The sequence below is a fragment of the Strix uralensis genome, chromosome 1 (assembly GCF_047716275.1).
Source record: "Strix uralensis isolate ZFMK-TIS-50842 chromosome 1, bStrUra1, whole genome shotgun sequence".
NCBI classification, from domain to species: Eukaryota; Metazoa; Chordata; class Aves; order Strigiformes; family Strigidae; genus Strix; species Strix uralensis.
The window spans coordinates 84,042,859-84,060,515 of NC_133972.1; the positions used below are offsets into that span (position 1 = coordinate 84,042,859).

General features: G+C 40.3%; 1 protein-coding gene across 1 annotated transcript in view; it reads right to left on the minus strand.

Annotated features, from left to right (window-relative positions):
• Window positions 1-17,657, minus strand: part of CDH20 (cadherin 20) — a 294,400-nt gene that overhangs the window by 163,426 nt on the left and 113,317 nt on the right. The gene's annotated exons all lie outside the window — the stretch shown is intronic.

Genomic DNA, 17,657 nt, shown 5'->3' on the forward strand with positions numbered 1-17,657 from the left:
CAGATCTAGATTCAAACCTCATATGTGCATGTTTTTAGAAAGTTAGAGTCAACTTTGTTTTGGAAAATATCAGAAAGTTCAGATTTAATTTAATATCTAGAACAACACCTACTGTATGGATTTCTCTACAACTTTTTCCCTCCTTTTCGTGTAATTTCCCCCATCTTTTACCAAGGTTATAATGTTAAGAATTTCCCCTACCATTCTCAAAGCAGTAATCCAGCAGTAAATAGTTTCCTCCTCATAGCATGTAGATAGCAGTGATGAAATATGAACTTTTATCTCCCCTCTTTTGCATTGTCTTTTGTGTGCTAGTTTGTTTTAGGATTTTATGTGCTAGTTCAGTGCAAAAGCACTCTTTCCCTGTTCACTGAAGACACAATGCAAGATTTTAATATCTTAATTTCAAAACTGCACATCCATCCTAGAAAAAGTACAGAATGAGTGCTGTGCCTGCTGTGTGCAGATCTACGCTAGAGGTAGTAAGTTAGACTTGGTAGAGCAGGCTCTTAAAATTATAGCTTATTCCCAGACCAGTGCTTAATATTTCCCTCCAGCAAGCTCTGTTGCTGATGCTCAACTGTGCTACAATGTTGGCCTCTTCCCTTCTCTACTTGCCCAAACTCGGGGTGTGAGGTTCCCACCCCACCTCATCCCAAGGTGTTCAATCAGCACAGCTTACAATAGTAGGCAAATATATCCCAGATTTATTTGGCTAAACCTGCTCCTGAGAGCAGGAGCAGAAAGAAGGCAAATACAGTAGCCCTTTGTTATCTTCTCTACAAAGTTACTGTCAGTAAGGAACAGAACAAAAATCAATGTTTTTTCTTAACGGAAATTGGAAGAACTCAATACCTAATTAATTTGTGCCTTTCAGTTCCTGTAACTGCTAACAATGCTGGATGCAACATTGCCAGCATTTGTTACTCTGCTTTTTTCCTACATCTCTTGTCTCCTACATCATACCACTTACACCATCTTTTTGATATTTCTATTTTATGCTTAAGGCTTTCCCAACAGTACCATTCTCATGAACTTCCAGAGGTAATTCCCAGAGAACATAACACCAAACTTTATGTCAACTAATCATCACCATGACTTCATGCAGACTATGAAACTATCAGCCACATCTATGCCCAGATGCAGGTTAGCCACTACTGTCAGAGAGAACATTCATAAATAAAGACGTTATAGCATTTTCAAAAAGCCAAATTTGATGTGTCTCAGATCAAAAAATAAAAGTGCATCCTATGGGGTATTATCACTAGTGTTTTTTTTCTCCTGTTTCCATTTTGGTACTATATTTATACATAATGTACTATTTCAAGCTATTGCACTGCATCTAAATAGACTGCATTTTCAGCTCAAAAGTGCTGACAGTCATACAATTTCAGTAATTCACCTACTGAACTCCAGAGGGTAATCTCTGAGGGTCTATTGAAAACCCATTAACTTCATCAATACCATTCTGGATCCTCTACTGTAAGCTGGTAAGCTACAACACTGTTTACATGGCAATATTGAAAAAAAAAATCACTTTTATTCTGATTTTGAAATACAGTAGAAAACATTTTATTCCTTGACATTGGTGGGATTGGTTTTCTTTGCACTAAAATGAGTAAAATAACTTCCTCTAAGAGGCTTTGATTGAGTGTGACTTAGTTTTTAATACTTAAAGTGTACTAGATGATAGGTTACTTAATAGTTTTTCTGATAAACTATGCTGACCGGTGTTTCTAGATTATTAGAGGTGCTTGAAAAAAAGAATTTTATACACAAGCACACTGAAAGCAAGACTGAATTTGTGCATTTGCATATTACTGAATACCTTGACAATCAATTTAAAGGCTCTGAAGAAAGTTTGATCTCATCAAAATCCAATAAAGAAGCTTCCCAAAACTAAAAAAATCCATCTGTTTGATGGAAGAAGCAAATACTGCTCTTTCAGAAATGATAAACCACAAATGAAAATAAAAATAAGGTCTATAAGTAAATTCTTGGCTTGACAACCTGTCTGCTAACATTTGCGCAGTTCTGACAACACTTGCTGAAGCAAGTTGGAATGTGACAACAGTCCTGAATGGTACTACTAGCACATGCCACATGCCTTTACTAAAGATAATGCATACGCAGAATACATCATTAATCTTCTTTTAAAGCCTCTTTGAGAGCAAATATAAACTAACATAAATTATTTAACTGAAACCACTGAATTATCACTTTTAGACATTTAGTTAAGTGGGAAAGGACTTGGTTATTAGCACTCTGGGCTACTCATTGTCCAAGCTGCAGCTGCTCTAGCACCGTGTAGGATAAAACCAGGCAGTAGAAAGGCCAGAATTCGAGCCCTTCCCGGAGGTCATTCCAATGCTTAGATACCACTCTGTCCTGAACTGCAGTGAAAAGTCAAAATAGAGACTAAAAGTGGAAGTGAGGAACTTTGCAAGTTTTCTTTCATTTAAATATGTCAAGGAACTCAGCTTTTGCGTGCAGTGACAACTTAACTCTGCTCCTCTGAGTTGTCACAGAGGTTTGTGCAAATTGTAATTCTAAATCACGCAGTGCTATTCTCTTGGATGTGTTGGTCTCTCTGGCATGACTACATCTCCTGTGCTACGTTTTAGTCAGGGGTTGCAGTGACTGATTATAGTGAGAAAATGGAATAGAGCAGAGGGAACTGTAGCTGTTCAGTGCAGAGATTAACTGAATTTCCACTGAATGTATTAATTTGGCTTAAGTGTATTGTAGAATTGGGTAACTGTGATTCCATCTCTTTGATTTATAAAAACTGTTCAGAGCCCTGTTCACCAGTAGAGTGATGGGGCAAATCACCCTGCAGGAGACAGTTCATGCTTCTGAGCTCCTCTCAGGTCACACCACAGCCAAAATAAATTCTGTAGATCTTTTAAATTGGACTTCTGTCCCTAGACTGTGTTGAGTGGTGTTTTCCTCTGTTGTGCACCTGCCTCTCTGATGGTGTCTTACTGTGTCTCTTTTACTTCCTTTCACCTGCTCTACACGTTCAACTCCCCACTGCTCAGACCAGCACACATCCCCCCATCTATGTGTGATTCTTTCTTGGATGATAACATGGTGCCCCTCCACCTATTTCTTATGGCTATGTCAAGAGAAGAAACGTCACCTGTGGATGTTTTGTCTGAGTCCTAAACCCTTAAAAAATGTCAATATGTCCTCCACATTATTATGTATTTTTGTAAAAATATTTTGAAGAAGAGAAAGGGAAGAAAAAAGTAGAAGAAGAAAAGAGAGGTGAAAATCCAGTGAGGTGAAGTAGTTTGGGAGATGGCTGTATATTCTCACAGAAAACTATAATGGAGCCTAAAAAGCTCATTGTTGTTACTGCAGCAGCAGGAGGCTGAGCTGTGCAACCGCAGCACCACTACAGTGACACTTAATGAACAGTTGGTCCCTTCCTAATTTGAACGATCAGACTTCAGAGAGGATGGAGCAACCCCCTTCACAGCCACACAAAATGTGCCGTTGTGGAAGCAGTGAGGGAGCCACGGTCGGTGTGGAGAAGGAAACAGAAGGGAGAGCTTGGAGGCTGTCTGCCCTGGACAGCAGAGGTATGGATAAGGTATGGTGAAGGGGGAAGCAGGATGGTGGGAAAGAGGGAGTGAGTGAGATGGAGAGATGTCTGGAGCTCAAAGGCCATAAATAGCTTTTTTTTTTTTTTTTTTTTTTTGGAAGAAAGGCTGATGAAAGAGACGAGCTGACATAGAAATGTGTTTTGCAATGAGCAGCACGTTTCCCTTATTTCTAAATCACAGGAGTCCTTTTTTACTAATAGAAAGGTAGGAATAAAGTCTATTATGACAAGTGGTATGATTTCTGCTACATCTTAACAGGGTTTTATTTTGTTTGGCATAACTTTATTGATCTGTGCTTCATTCCAAGTAACATGGGCCTTACTCACCTTTTTCAGTCATGGAAGAAAAGTTATTTATTTCTCAATTATTGCTGTTGTATTAATACAGAACTTGAGTTCCACATAATTGCACAGGGCAGGCATGTATGGCTGTGTCTACAAGTAAATTAAACATACCCAGGATTGTGCCTAGGCACTGAATGTGCCTATGCTACATGACATGTCACAAATTTATGCTACTCAGTTCTCTTAGTCTTTGAGATGTAGTGATCACAAATTACCTGTTAGGAATACCTTCTGGTAAATTCCAGTTCCCAAAATTGTCTGGGAATTGTTTGGGAGGACTGGTACTGGGCCAAAGCATAAAGCGATGTACTAGCAATTCAAGAGCACAGATCATTGCTTTCCAGTGCTCAGAAACATCCCTGGACAGTATTTTACTAATCTAAACTTAAACTGTGATTAGTTGTTCTGGTTTCGGCCTAGAGCTTAGTTGCCAGTTGTGGTTAAACCATGACAGTTGCCTTCCAGGTCAATGGAGCAGACTCCACCATTACTGAATCTTTGGACATTTACACAGATTTAAGTGTATTCAAAATAGGACAAGAATCTGTTATATTCCTTGCATTCTTCTTATGCTCATCCTTCACAACATGGTTCTTATTGTTGGTGTCCTAAAATAAGGAGATGACTTATAGTTTATTTAATGTGTATATTAAAATAGCAACAGAAAGTAAAACCTTTCAATTTAATGGGTAAGTATAAATATAAGCAAGCTTATGGTACCCTACTGTTCTGAGTTGCTGTGCAAACATATAGTGTGAGGCAGTCTCCTGGAGATTGCACAGAGCTCTCACTTCAAACTGGCAGAGACCCAGAAGCAGCAGGGATGAGGGTACGTGCAAATAGAATTAATTACTTGAGAAAGAGGAAGCAACAAGTTAGTAGCAGAGAGATGGGACAAAGACAATGACTTGGGGGTTACAGTGGATGTCAAGTGGAGGATGAGCCAATGAAGTACTGTCACTGCAAACCAGGACAATGGTAGCCAGCAGGCTGAGGAGAACTTTCATCCCCCTCTGCTCAGCATTGGTGAGGTTGCCCTGGCATGCTGCAATCAGTCCTGGGCCTCCCACCTTGAAAGTGATATGTAGAAACTCAAGAGTGTCCTGCAGAGAGCTACCATGATGGGAAGGGGCCATGGGCCTACAAGGAGCAGTGGAGGGCGCTGGTACAAAGTCTGATGAAAAAGAGGCTCAGAAGCAATATGGTAGGAGCCTATATGTACTTGAAGAGAAGGTGCAAAGATGTCAGACCCAAACTTCTCTCATTGTCAGCAGATGATATAACAAGAGGTGGCAGTCACAGATTGTGGCTGGGAGGGTTGGATTAGGACAATTTAGAATAAAAACTTCTTCATTTAGCAGAGTAGTGCAGGAAAGGAACAGGCTAGCGGGAGAGGCTGCCGAATCTCTACCCCTGGAGGTTTGCAAGGTTTAGCCAGACAAAGCAACAGCTGACCTGATCTAGTGCTGGCGCCATCTGGCTTTGAGTGGAAGTGAGCTGGGCGGACTTGGTGATCTGCAGCCAGCACTGCTATTTCTGTGAAGTAGAACCCACGTGCACCGACGCTGGGCATGAGCCTTGTCCAGAAAACAATCACTTTGACCACAACTTGTGCAGGAGCTTCTACTGTATGCTAGTTCAGTGTATGATTTTTTTTTTTTTTTTGATAAACAAGGTAGCTATTCTCATAGTTACTTTCCTTATTGGGAAATATAAAACTTTTTTATTTATTTGGAAATATAAAACTTTTATATTTGGAAATATAAAAGAGTTATAAAACTCTGCTGGGACAGTTTTATACTCTGCCCCAGCAGACCAGCAGACCAGCAGTGGTGTTTACATTTTGGAGAAGTGTATTCTGGTTATTAGTAGAGATGATTTCTTTTGTATGCTGGGAAATCTGCAGTCTAGATGCTGAAGGTCATCATATATTTCAGCTAATTTTTCTTTCTAATAAGTGGCATGCAATTTCAGTTTTCATCTTTACGAGCTTTTTTTACATTCCTATTATGAAATGTGAATATGACCTGAAGGAGATCCAAATTTTGCCTATGTGCACAGAAAATACTTGAATCTGCTGACAAATATATGTCAGCATGTACTTTATGAGAACTTGGTATGCACTGATGGTAGGATATGTTTGACAAGATTAATCAGAGACCGGCTCATGCAGATATTAGCCAGGCTGTACACGTATGAGTGAAAACCACTCAAACTCAAATTAACTTAATAGAAACACTGTTGCTAACACAGCACAGTGCAGTAAAGATAAAATACAGTGAGTGGTCAAAGAGGAGAGCACAGCTAAGCATTTAGTCCATTAACTATGCAACTTCCAGTATGGTCACACAGTGTGACAGACAACAGTGGATTCTATGTTTCAAGTGATGGTACAACAGCATGGCCCTCTACCAAAACTGCAGTCCTGTTTTGCTGAAGACTTGTGCACCCAGCGTTAAGTACACAACAAGGCATGCAAAAGCTGCTTGGTATTATCAAATTAGAAAGGCGCACCATAAAACTCAACATTGGCCTCTTTCCTGCCCCCTGCATAGAATGTCCCCCATTACACTCCAGCAAACTCCTGGTCTGTGAACATCACCTTACTACACTCTGCATAGCAGCTTCGCTGATACAGCCATTCTAGAAATCCTAAATTGCATTTAGGGCTATTTTAAAATATGATCAGATTCAGCCTCTGCTCCCATTTGAATCAATATTAAAGTTAGAATTGACTGGGAGTTATTTTATGTATTTGTGAAAATGCTCTCATTTTCTCTCAAATCTTTTGCTTTTTATTTATTTTTTTTTTTTTTTTTTTTTTTTTAATGCTTCAAACTGAAAAATTCTCTCCCCTTCAGCTTTGGGCCACTGAAAAAAGACTCAGTGTTTGGGGAGTCTCAAAACCTAGCTTGAACTGCTTAACATGTTGTTGACACAGTCCTTTGCTTTTCCCTTGAAAAAAAGAAAAGAAGAAAATAGACATTTCATAAAGAAACAAATTAGAAAAACAACAAGAACATGCAGGTAGAAACTATTTCATGAGCCCTAAAACTGTCATTGGCTTAAAAAAGTGCAGTGCTAGGCCAACCCTGAGCAGTTCTGTAAGAAGAGGAGAAAGGTTTTGTTTCATTGGTGTTGCACGGTGTTCTGCCCATTTATTTCATTCTGCTTTATATGAGCCTCTACTTTTGTTTTGGTAAATAATAGTTTTGTTATTGTAAGAGTGCTGCTTCACTTGGTTCCCCATGGAAGCAGAGGTTATGCATTCACCTAAGTGTGTGCTCGGTGTCCATCTCTCCAGTACTTTCTGAAACCACTGGTCTGTCAAATCAAGTTGAAACCGCTCTCAAAGATATTAAGCTCTCGCAAATGATGTGAAAACAGGTGACTGGGAGAAGAACGATTCTATTAGCATCCCCACAGAAGGGAAAGTTCCAAGATAACTTCACCTTTTATTCAACACTGGAATTCAACAAGGCAGAAACATTTGATTGAAAAATGGCTGCTTCCATTGAAGAGACACCTTCAAGTGGCACCCACACCTTATTAGATGCTGAGGAACCTGACCATGAGATCTGACACCATGCAAAGTAGGCTTCACTTTATTCACTGAGTTTCTTATTAAGGGATGCATTTTTCCCTGGGGTTGCTCTTTGTTTAACCTCTCCCTGCATGTTCTGAAAGTCTGACACACAGAGCAGTATATCTGCAGCTGTGCATCAAAGAGCTTTTGAAAGAAAAATGACAACCAAATACCTAGAGCTCTAGATACATTTGGCTGTGGGGAGACAACTGTAAAGGAAAGAAGGAGGTCTTGGCAGAAACCATGCAGATATGATACAGGGTCAGCTTGTGGAGTGGGCTGAGCAGAACAGTAAAACACCCTTGGTGAAAGTGGTCATCACTGCATTGGAAAATAGGCTTGTCCTGATGTGACAGCTGAGGGTGTTGGTCAGCATGGGGCAGCTCCTCACAGAAACCCATTCTCCCCTCACCCAAAGTGGGAGCAACAGGTTTCACTCCTGCCCCAGCTCTCCAAACCATTGCCATTCCCCCACCATCACTTCTCATGGAAGCAGCAGCTTAACCTTGACTTCCTCCCAAGCTACCCCCGCACCTTGCAGCAGCAAAACTAATCTTCCCACACCTCTGGAAAACCTTGAGCTGGCTCAGGATACAGTGCAACAGAGACAAGATGGTTTTGATGGGAGGAGTACAGCACACTGGGAATGCCAGGAGCTGTCTCTTCTATTGACAAGTTACACTAAAACTCTTACATGCCATTTTTAACAATCCTAAAGTTGTGCTAGCTGCTGCAGCAGAATTAAAACATGGGACCTGATCCTATATCACTGACATCAGAGGACGTTTTGCCACTGTGTTGAGTGGGGACAGTTTAAAAGCATATGCGTTTAAGAGATTATGCTTTGCAGCTTTAGACTGTAAATACATAAGCTCTGTGGACATCTAGGTTTATTTCTTACACCTGTTGTAATATTAAGGCTTCAGTAGCTGAAACTATTATTATTTGTCTTTGTTGCTAGACTGTTTCAAGCTTCATGGCCTCATATTTGTGTAAAAGTTGAGCAGAGGTATTGCAGAAAGTTGTCTGTTAAGTGAAGGAATAATTCCAATTGCACTTAAAAAGTCCATTCTCATCCTAGAGATGTTACTGGTCCTTCTGGCACTCCAATTTTATGCACTGGTACCTTCAACAGAATCAGTCATCTATCTGAAACTGGAACAACCTGCACAAATAAACCCCATGGGAGAACTATGAAGTAATGCGGCCTTGGCGAAAAACTGCAGAGATGAACCAGCCAGGATTCATCCAGTGTAAGCAGTTTGCAAAACCGGAGCCTCTTCCTCAAAAAGGCAGGAATAAAAGGTCCCTCGAAAGGAGCCTCCCCTTGCCCTCTGCCTCTCCAGGTGTGCACAGAAGAGCCTTCACTTCATGGTGAGAGGGGATTTCTCCTGCTGAACACAGGCAGCCAAGGGTGAAGCTGGGCAGAGGAGGCGGCCATCTGCCAGCGGTGAGGAGCGGCCACAGAAGCCACCTGGGCACTGAGGGAGCTTCCCACCACTCCAGCCAACATCTTGCTGCCCCCAGCCCTTCCTGAACCGTGGCAGGGGTGCTCAAACATGCTGCCTCATATTACCTCTTTGACTGAGAGCTGGACTTGCAGATGAATTAATTCCTATGCAAGAAGAACATGCTTGATGCGGAAAAGTGAGTTTTCTCAGAGAGGAGAGGATTTTCTGTGAAATATTTTGGGGTGGGAGTGACAATGGGAGGGAGCTAGTTTAGGGGAAAGGACTACTTCTTCACCAGCAATATATTTGGAATATAATCCTTCATTTCAAACTCCAGGAAGAGAGACGTATTTATTTTAAATATCAAAAGACTGATTGTCTTTCCTAATTACAGTATGCACCAGAATCACTAGTGTTAAAATTCAATTTATGAAGTGCGAAAAATTGATAGAATTAGGAAATCTGTTTTCCACTGAGTCTTGCCTTTATGCTTAGCTGCATATGAGATATACGCAAGGTATATATTATCAAATAATGCATGTAAGACTGGTTACTATTGACAGCTAATAACACACTTATTTAATGATCCCAAGCAAACTCCAAGTGTGCTAATGTGCTAATGTTACATCACATCAGTCAGTAAATGCTGTAATGACCACTTTTGTGGAGTTTACTGGTACGATACTAAAACCCATATTTAATGGTTTAACAGTTTTATTTTTTATAGGAAAAAGCTTCTGTTGTCTACTTGCTGCAGAAGAGCAATCAAGATTTAGTTTCCTTTCCTGTATGAAATACAGGCTTTTACTTTTCTCAAAAAAGTTATAATCTACAATATATAATTTCCTATCAGCTCATTTGCATCAGCATACGGATAGGATGTGGGCAGGCACTTAGCAGCTCATGATTAACACTCATGCAGCTACAAATTCTCGTTTACTAATAAAAAGAGAGAAAAAGAAAAATACATCCCCTGCTGTAACTTAAGTGAAGCAAAATTTTATTATTAACTTAATAACACAGCTTATTTATTCACACACAGAGAGAATTACAGAATGCACGATGGCTGAGAGCTGTAAAGACATTTACATTCATCTTCACGAGTGAGCAAAGTGATAACTCATATCTGGTACAGCCAAGAGTGAGTTATTAGATCACTTCTCAGAGATAAAAGGTTACAGCAGATTGCAGCCATCAGATCTTTTAATGTCTCTGTGTACGTTCAACAGTGAATATGAAAAGATAGACCATTTTTTTGCTTCATGCTCTAGCAAACCGCTCTGCAACTTTTACACAGTTGCCCTTGGTTCTCCCTATATTTCCCCCCCAAGTTGTGCTGATGTTGCCACTCAGAGTTTTGTCTTTTACATCTCGACATATGTATGAATCAGTTATTCAGCTGAGTACAAGATCAACAGCTGTGTTTTCAGAGGCAGATTAATAGCTTGATTTTTAGTGGCACCAAAGAACACACATCTAGGGAAACTTCTTATTGGTTTAACCCTGTTGTTCAGGGGAAGGGTAATTTCCATGTGCATTTAGCCTGACCCTTTCACTTCAGTGTGAACTTTTTATTCCAACTGCATGGCGGCTCTTGAATAAAGGCAGCAAGCAATATAGCTTGTCATATAGCACGGTGACTGTGAGCAGTCACTGGACTTGGGGCACTTAGGCAGGACTGAACATCCCGGCGGGGTACAGATTTGCAGCATATATATTAAGCTGCTAAACTCATTTGCTATTCTGTCTAAAGTCATGGGTTCGATTATAGGTGTCCCAAGATAACATCAATGATGCAGACATTTGAGGTAGTTGTTATTTTGGCTGGCTTGCCACAGGCTGACCAAAGGGGAAAACAAGATCTGCTGCAGCTGAAGTTAAAGAAACACACCTTTCTAATAGGTATTGCAAAGAACTCCACTGAGCTGTCCTGGAGCTCAAGCACTGACAGTGATCTGACCCACTCATAAATGCATCACACCATCAAGAAATTATCCAGTTTTTGCAGATTTTGCTACTTTGTATTAAATCAGTTGTTTACAGGTATTTATCAGATTTTTAAATTACAGAATCTATTACTGCAGCATGTGCAATACTGCCTGTAAGTGCAGCCCTGTTATTTGCAAGTGTTGTATTCATGATACTTACTAATAAAACCCAGGTGAAACTGTTATCTCAACTGAAGTGTGTATATAAAGACACACAGGTTACTTTCTTATATCATGAACTTTGATTAATATAAGGAAGATTTCCCAGTGTTTAAAGAAGGGGATTGAGAACATAGACTCCTGATTTACATCTAATGATAATTAACATCATTGGATTGATTGCAGCTATATTGATTTCTGCTAGTGGACTTTCTAAACCACAAAATTCATCCTCCACTTGTCAGGATTCATGCTGGCTACATTCTGAGCAGCAGTAAGACAAAACTGGGTGCATCTGTTCTTTATTAAAAGAAACAACCTGCTTTTGGAAACAACTGTGTATCCATGACAAATAAGCTTTGGTTTCCACTTGTGAAGACAGGGCAATGCTTTACAGTAAAGCTTTCCTGGAAAAAGTAGTAGTATGTACTGTAAATTAAAAAAATAGTGATAGAAGCACATTTCACCTTTCTGCAAGTGATGCATGTGTATGCATTTCCCATCAAGGGCTTTCAGTCATAAAGCTAAAAATACAGGCAGAATGAGAGAGGAGAGAACAGATGAGATTAAAAACTAAACCAAAACAGACTGTAAGATGTGATTAGAAGAACGAGGCAGGGTTGACAAGGTTTATTAACTATCAGCCTTCCTGTAACAATACTTCAGCCCCAGAGGCTTTTGTCAAAATTTCTTATAAAAAGGTGGGGGAGGGGGTCTCATTTTCAGAAATTGCCAACATGCACAACTTCAACAGGAGCTGTAGGTCCTCAGAAAATGAAGTTCATGGTCTAATAGGTTCCAGTTGCCTCTGTTCCTGTCTGCAGGTCATGCTGTAAAATTACAGCATTCATGCATAGCAGGTGTAACACTCAGAGGAATTGACAGTGGAGCACAAAGGCTGTCCAAGGTTAGGGACCCAGACAGGCTTCTGTAAAGCATGAGATTATCAGCTATTCACAGTGAAAAATGAAAGGAGAGAGGAAATCTTATCTCCAGGATTTGGCATCAGTCGATAAGAAATCTTAAGTTGGAATACAAAGACCAAATGGTAAATAAATTGTTAGCAGCCTTATTACACATACCCGTTCTGGGTAGATTTTTCACACAGGACCAAAGCAACCTATTTCTTCTACTGTGCTCTTCTATAATGCTCTATATTGGACTTAAACCCTGCAAGAGAACCAGGGAGCTTTCAAATCAATTTGTTTTAAAATCTCTGGAAGGATTTACTGCATGAGTTTTCCCACCATGATGTTCTGCACAGTGGCCAAACAGTTATAGGCCTATCCATTTGAGACTGGTGTTTGGTATAAAAACTTAACCCACAGCTGAAGGAAATTAAAAGACTTCTACCCCAGAAGAAAGTATAAGAGAGCCTGAGAAATGCAAGACAACCTGGTATTACCTTTGTTTTTGGGAAAGGATTTTTCAGACCTTAGCCCTCCTGGATGGGTGTGTTTTGGGTGGAGCAGAACCAGCTGGGAAATTTCCAATTAAAAAAAAAAAAAGTAAATTTGTTCGGTTTTAAGTGTTACAATTTTTAAAATTTAAAAAAATTAAAAAAAAAAGTTATTGATTTTTTTAAGCGTTGAGATGACTGATTTTTCAGACTGAAAGTAGAACTTCTTGTCAATGAAGGATGTCTTTTTTTTTTTTTTTTCAAAAACCAGCCAGTAACTTGGTGACTAATGAATACAGTTAGGAAACAGAACAAATCATTGTTCTTTCTGGTTCAGGCCAGAGGTTTGTTCTGAAGTCACTGACCTCCAAGATGAATGCCCAAGTCTTTGGGTTATGATGCTCTAGTCCTCTGCTCCAGGTGCCTGCATCCAGACTTCTCATGGGAGAGCTACCCCATGTTCTACTGCACAGAAGCCTAACACCTTGGCTTTCCACACCCCATGTGCACAGCAGAAGCACTGGGATGAGGAGCGAGTTTCTGCTTCACTGAGCATTTCAGTAATATAAACCAAAGGAACCTTGACAATGACAAGTAAGAGCTCTTCAGTGCTCAGTAGTCAATAGCCTGATTGCTATCAACATCAGTGAGTGATGGATCATCTAAGAAAGAGTATATTTTTCTTCTCCCACCTGAGAAATAGAAATAATAGAGATTCTTTTCCTGGTATTCAGGGTACTAGGATAAACGCAGTCAAGTTGGGAAGATGCTTAGGAAGGTGGCTAGCCACACATGCAATTAAAATGACTTTTGAAGCAGCAGTGTCACCAAGATGCAGCTATAAAGCAGTATGCTGGCCAAGACCTAGCCAAAAATCTATGGTAGCAGTTGCATTGTGCATAAACAAGAACCTGCAGATCAATTGGCAGAGAACCAAGGAAGAATTGTTGTAATCAGACTCCAGGGTCACAGAACACGAAATCTAATCTCTAAATTATCCTTTTTAAAAGACCATATTTACCAATGTTTCTAAATGATAGAAAGAATACCTTGTAGACATTAATCCAGGAGTCTAAAGTAAGAGTAGAGCCCCAGTTTCCATCTGTAACAATTTTCTGCCAACATAAAACCAATGACTTCAATAATATTACTCCTGATTTACCCTGGTGCAAAGATGATCAGGGCTCTAAAAGAGGAAATTGTCATATTATGATAATTCAAGAAGAAAATAGGAAAGTAGATGAGAATTTTCCAATGAGACATGCTTGGGTCAGAAGTTGTCAGTTCTTTGAAACAGAAATACCATTTAATGAGCTGCCAATGAGCCACAGAAAACATTTCTGTAAGAAATCTGCCTGAATTTTTGCCAGCTCCTCTAAACAGTTGTTGGGAGGCCTGTTTACAAATACAGGATGGCCCTTCTCTGCAGCATCATAAAAGTATGGTCATTGTGCTTTCTGCACAGAGTTCAAAAATCCTGAGAAGACCATGTCTAGCTTCTCGTGAAGCTCACAGCTTCTGTAGAAGGTGTGTTGCTGCACATTTTTTCTGTAAACGATGGGAAACTGGAACCTCAGAATACCTTGTTACTGCAGCAAAAGAAAAGATCCTACTAGCTCTGCCTGCCAGACTCTTAAATTTTGACGTTTTCTGAAGTAAGAGTACTTTCTGCTCCCCATGCCCTGATGACAGTTTAAAGTTTAAAACAGCAAATTTTTGCTTCTTGCTGCATAAACAAAACCATTTTCCCCCTCCTTACCACATTTTCCCATGATTTCTGGCATTCTCAAGAAAATGGATCAACAATACCAAATTCAAATACTTGAGTACTCCACTCAGTGGTACAGTATGTAAATGTACCTCCCCTGTAAAGCAAAATATATACCAAATCATTCATATATATATATATGCACAAAATAGATATGTACATACATATGTGTCTCTATTTCTATTATGTATATGAGTATGTATATGTGTATATACCTCCATACACTATACTCATATACCTCCCAATATCTTGTATATACTTCTGTTTGTAAGTTTTCAGTTGAAATCTAGTTTACTGCTGGATTTAGAGGAAGTAATTGAAGAAAGAACAATGCAATCTAAGGTAGCACAGTTTTTCCATCATTGCAGTCTTAATATTGAAAGAGGAAGGCAATTTTCAGAGAAGAGACTTTAGGTAACCAATTGATGGGTAAATCTGGAGTCCAGTCATCCACCTGAGATAAGACTGACAGAGATAAAGCTATTTCTCCTGTATATTTCACATTCCTACACAGTCTGAGGCTTTGTCTCCCACACATTTCATGTGCCTACAAATGGGGGTTCCTATATTCAGTGGGTCCTTTCTCTCCCAGAGAACTCACTCACAAACTCTTGGCTGAGACTGTTGCTAAATGAACCGGACAGTGCTGTAGTGCAGGAGTTAATTTCCTCATTTGTGTCTAGAGTCCATCATTCAGGGATTTAAGTGTGCATTGTTAAATAGCTGTGATGTGCTATTTAATTTCTGAAGTAGGTACACATCAGTGTTCGGTAAATTGATCTCTTTATCACCTAATTTGCAGTACCTCAATGAGATATTTTGAGGCTTAATTGTTAAATGCTTGAAAATACATTCACATCCTTTGAAAGGATAGCATGGGTGATAATACATGATCACAATGAGTATTTATAGGGACTCAGAATGGCAACTTGGATTTTGTTGATGCTCAGCTGTAATTCATGTGTGACCTCTGCAAGGTCTCTGCTGGGAGAGATCCCAGGCCACAGTCTCTCACTGAAGTTGCATTGTCGGTAAGGGACAGAATAGCTGAATTGCAGCTACATAGCACTGACACGAGAAAGTGCAGCAACTGAAAACAACACCCCAAAGCAGCATTTTTAAAGCTATTAAACAGCATGGGGCCCAAGAATAGATGCTCACCCCAAAGAGTTTAAGTAACTACAGCAACGACATTCCCAAAGGCACAAAGCCCTAGACAAAAACAGACTGAGAAGGCTGACATTCAAAACCCTTCATGAGCAGCACCAGATCTGCATGAGTCACCAAATGATCACGGTGAAGTTGCCCAGCCCCCATGTCAAGAGCAGCAGAGGAGTCCAAGAGAATTACAGGTGAGAGATGGTCACAGCTTTCCAGCAGGAAGAAAACAGCTGGCAAAGCAGTTCTGGGGTTGGAAAAGGTTTCCAAAGCTCACTCTGAAATGTATTGAAACTGGCATTCCCACTGAGGTGTGACTGCAGCCAAAGTGCAATTTTCCAGGATCTTGGCAGAAACAGTAGATTAGATTTAAGGTTACATTTTAAAGACCTTTCAGGTGTGGGGGGGCTTGCCATTCCTCATACTTGGAGTAACAGTGCTGTGTAAGAAGAGGTGGGGAATCTCCCTAACATTAAAAGAGCAGTACATTAAAATAATGTGAAGTGGAAAAGTGAAATGCTGGGAACAGCTTTAGTAAGCTAGAAATAAGATCACCAGCTGCTGGACCAGGGGGGATTTTCCTTGTCTGATTTGGATGAGAAGGGTTCTGCAGGAAAAACAGCTGGTGATCCTGCCATGAAAGATCATCTCAAAGTCTCTTCTCACAGCTGAACTGAAACAAGGGGGTACAAGCAAACTTTATTGCTTTGTGGAACTTCTTGATTTGAGTGTATGGCCAAGTGACCTCAATTTGGGTGGTGGCTAGTGGATTTTTAACACACCAGCTTTCTTCTCTTGTACTTCATTATATGAAGATGGAAAGAGAATAACACAAGAAGGCTTTGATACCTGAAAACCTGTCCAAGCATACCAGTTAGGATAACAAGAAGGTGTAATTTCTTTCCACAGTCTTACTCATGAAAGCCCCAGGGTACAGGTTAGAAAAAAGTTGCACAGCTATTAATATTTTAATATTCATAAACTGGCATAAGTTGTTGATACATATAATCCTACACACATTCAAAAGACTGCTCTTCTTTATCATAAATAAATACCAGGGACTACATCAGCTGCTCTGCTAATGTGCAGGACTGTCCTTTGTCCCAAAACCAAGGACTTTGCACCGTGTAGGCCAGGCAACTTTCAACTGTGGCTCAGTGCTTTGAGAAAAGCTCAGGCTGGCCTTTGGCAAAGGCATGAAATCCCTTATGTTAGTTAACAACAGAGGAACTCCAGGGGGAAGATATCTTACATTTCACTGGGGACAAAAGGGATCATTTTAATGAACAATAATGTTCTATAGTAAATTACTAATGGAGACCTACCAATCGTGATTTCAGCCCATGCCACTTGGCTGATAGCAGCACGCTGTCACAGTGAGCAGAGTCTTTTTTTAATGCTAATGGAGAAGTTTATTTTGTAGTTCAGGTCTGAGACGGCATTTCTTCCAGTGTGGAGATGATTAACTTCAGACCTCAGAAGTTCTTCATACTCCACCTGTGAGACAGTGCTGTGTGCCAGAGACTTGCCTGGCAAGTGCAGTTACCTGGCAGGACAGCAGCTGACTGCAGTGGGAGACTTTGACTTCAGTTGGGGAGTTTTTGAGCATAACGTCTCCCTCAGTGGCACCCTTCCTCAGCTGAGATCTCCCTCGTGCTGTGTGGCCACGTATGCCAAGCTCTACTGGGTGACAGATCAGATGAAGTTGGGCTGGCCCGTTAAAGTGGGCACACAGGGGTGTGCAGCCGGGCACAAGCTCTGATGCTGCACTGTGATACATGAGGTATCAACCTAACCAGAGAAGTGAGCACAAGATCTCAGAGAGCTGTGTGGGCTTCAGACTAGTGTGTGGCATTTACAGTTTTTTTGGTCAGAATGTAGGATAAGCTCTAAGTTCAAGTAATAGATATTCTAAAAAAATACTCTAAATTTCACGTGCCTAGAAACAGCAACTGGAAAATGAATAGGCCTATTCACACAGGAAGATGTATCTTTTTCCCAAGAATGAAATTCTTTTGGTGAAGGTTCTCATTTCTATATATGTCCATGCTATGTCTCCTATAGAAGACATGACTGAGTGTAAAAATAACTCAGGAATGCCTCCTGCAAATGTATCAGTGCCCACAGTCTGTCCCTTAGCTGAGTAGGAAAAACAAAAGAAAGAAGGAAAGATTATCATGCTTTACAGCACTT